Consider the following 3,172-nt stretch of genomic DNA (forward strand, 5'->3'; position numbering starts at 1 on the left):
TGTGTGTTTCTTCTTCTTGTGATTGCTTGTGTTGTGCTTTAATAATGTCACGCGTTGCTTCCTTTCTGGGGTGTACGACTGTTAGATTGCCTGTGTTGTGCGTTAATAAAGTTGTGTGTTGCTTTTTGTTTCCTGGGGTGCGTGAGTAACTATTTGATTGCTTTGGTTGTGTATTCATACGTTCGCGTGTTGTTTCTTCTTTCCTAGGGTGTGCCACTGTTAGATTGCTTGTGTTCTTCAATAATAAATTTGTGTCTTTGTTCTTTTCTGCATTGTGTGACTATTAGATTGCTTGCATTGTGCAATAATAAAGCTGTTGCTTCTTCTGTCGGTGGTGTGTGACTGTTAAATCGCTTGTGTTGTGTGTTAATGTATTTCTGTGCTGTTGGTTCTTGTTTTCCCGGTTGGGTGATCATTAGATTCTTTTGTGTTGCGTGTAGTGGACTGTGGTGGGCCAATGAATCTGTTCTTGCTTCTGAATTATAACTATGGCGTGTGTGTTGCTTTTCTGTGACGTGACGTCTGTAATAGCTAACTATATACAATCTCTTCTTCTATGGGTATAATGACTTCTTCTCTGAGCTGTATGTGTGTGTGTAACTGTGCTTCCCTGCACAGTGATGTATAACACTGCCAGGAAAAACGCTGAGCTTTGTTTTAAAAGTATTGCAAAAAAAAAAAGAGCAAGCATCAATTGAAAGAAACGGATTGAATTAAGTAAAGAGAGTCAAAACTAAGTTAAGCTACATCCCATCCAATCCTTTCTAAGAACAAAAAGGAGCAGGCAAGCTGCAACCGAGTGACTATGAAGGAACCCAGGCAGCACAGCTTTTTTTTTTTTTTTTTTTTTTCTGTTTTTTTGCACCGGTCCTGGAAGCACTGCAATACCAGGTCAATGCATGGAGTGGATGGAGCACGCTCCGGTTCCACCACCCAATACCAAAAAGAATCTGCTCAATATAGACCTCCTATGGAGGACACATCAGAGACAATTACCCTGGGGAGCTCGCCTACGTGGTCACGCTGCTTCCCCTGCCAGGCAGCACAGCACCTTTCTGACACCGCTGCTCCTTTGCAGCCAGCTCGCAAAAGGCAGAGCCGGCCTGCAGACAGAGGCTTTTATGGAGTTTCTATGTCCCACCCCACAGACACTGTAATTGGACGGGCAGTCAGAGAGAAATCGTGCTCACTGGCCAGCTAGACAAGTCAGTCCTTCCCCCCTGCTCCCCTCCTTCTTCTAAGTTTCTCTTTGCCCGGACAGACCAGACCGCCCTCCCAACGTCTGAATCTTTTCCAAAGCAATTTCATAGATTTCATAGACATTAGGGCTGGAAGGGACCTCGGGAATTTGGAAGCTCTGAATCGGTTTGGAAAGCCTAAAGCATCTAGTGATTCGGTTCAGATTCACAGATTCGGCCTCAGACATTATGACAGTTTATGAAACCTGCAAAAATTAACCTGACAATGATAATAATGATTTTATAAAAAACCCTCAGTGTCTCAGTAGTAAAAAATGTCCTCTAGGCAAGCAAATTGCAGGCCTATTCTGATGACATTTGCTTCCTTATGTGAGCAGCTGAAGAAAGGGATGGGTTTGAGTTAACTTGGTGCTCCCACTGCTGGCTGCTGCATATATTCCAAGTTATCTGCTTTCTCTCTTAATTAATGCAGGCATTTTTAAATAAATAATATTTTATTACCAAGACATGTTTGCCTCAAACTTATTAAAATGTTACAGGAGTCAGGCTAACAGCGCAAGGTGAATTCAGCTCGGAGCTTTACCTTGGGCTATCTCAAGCTGCCGTTTTGCAACTCCTAATGCAGAGAACAGATCCAGCTCGATTCTTGTCTCTGCACTCAGACTATTCTCTAAGTGCTGTGTGTTATCCTGCATGGCTGAAAGTGCTGGCATTAACACCTCTGCATCCTTCTCATTTCCTTGTACTTCTGCAGCTCCCGTGGGAGTAATCAAGCCCAATGTTACTCATGTAGCTTTTATGCACGGGATGTACAGGAAACTTTTCCATTTCCCCGCAGCGCACAAATGGGCCCAGCATTAATGCTGTAGCATTAAAAAGAGAACTGATTTTTTGCATAGGATACTATAGTAATTGTAATTGCACAGTGGTATCATAAAAGCGATGAGAACACTGTACAGATAGCTGCAGTGAGGTGAGTAAACCCTATTACTTTCCTCCTTGGTCCCAGCTCTGTATACTCCAAATCCATGTTACTGCAGCCCTTTCTCTGGAGTTCATTGTCTGTCTGTGCTATTTGGGGAGCTCTGAGATGCTCAGTGAGGAACGTGGAGAACTGAGGTTTGCCATCACGAAACAGACCTGGCTGCAATTCAGACACGAAAGCGACACCAGGTAACTGTCGCACTCTGAGCTCCGACAACTATTTGGGAAGATCCAGGAGGGGCGTATTTAGGTCCCTGTAAGGAGTTTTCTCGACTTCCTAACTGCCCCAGTGCCGCGAAACAGCCACAAGCAAAGTGAGCCCTGCGCCAGTGCAAGGCAACCACAACAAGGCACCACAGAGCTGCTCCCGCAGCAGGAGCCCGGCTCAGAGGAGCAGCAGAAAGAGCCCAGTGGCAGGGCCCTGTAGGATGCCAAGGCGAGGCAAGGGGTGAATTTGGGAAGAAACCTGTGGGTTGTAGTGCGGTGTGCTGTGGGAAAGTGGAGGCAACCGTCTAAGAGGGTCACCTGTAGCCAAAAGTGAGAGATGAACCAGGGCCCATTATCAGAAGTGATGTGGTCTGGTATACTGTGTGATCAAAAGACATGCAGAGTAGAAGGAGAGCTGTAGCCTCTGCAGGCGAGAGCTGGGCTCAGGGCAGGAAGAGGGCAACCTTTCTGAATGAGTTTGCCACAGTCAGGCTGCGGTTCTGGCCCCTGGATATTGGTAACTCAACTCTGAAGTCCTTGGAAATGCAGAACCAAGGGCCTGATGGGGTTTTTGCACTGGCCACCCAGCATAGGAGCACAGCATCGGTACCGCAGACCCTACGTCATCCTGCTGAGCCAGTCCAGCAGCATTTGTGCTTGCTCACCGCTGTACCAATCACCAGTGTAAATTGCAACCAAGGGGTGTATCATTTGCCCTGAAAATTGTGTGCCCGCAGTAGAGTTTGTGAACAGCTGCATCTACTTGAGTTTTCCTTATCTTA

At 46.1% G+C, this 3,172-nt stretch overlaps 1 pseudogene; it reads right to left on the bottom strand.

Moving 5' to 3' along the window:
• Nucleotides 1–854: 854 nt before the first annotated feature.
• LOC149851834 (U2 spliceosomal RNA) lies at nucleotides 855–1,009 on the bottom strand (annotated as a pseudogene).
• Nucleotides 1,010–3,172: the final 2,163 nt, after the last annotated feature.

The sequence above is a fragment of the Crocodylus siamensis genome, unplaced genomic scaffold, assembly GCF_052110815.1.
Source record: "Crocodylus siamensis isolate JL-2025a unplaced genomic scaffold, ASM5211081v1 HiC_scaffold_146, whole genome shotgun sequence".
NCBI lineage: Eukaryota > Metazoa > Chordata > Crocodylia > Crocodylidae > Crocodylus > Crocodylus siamensis.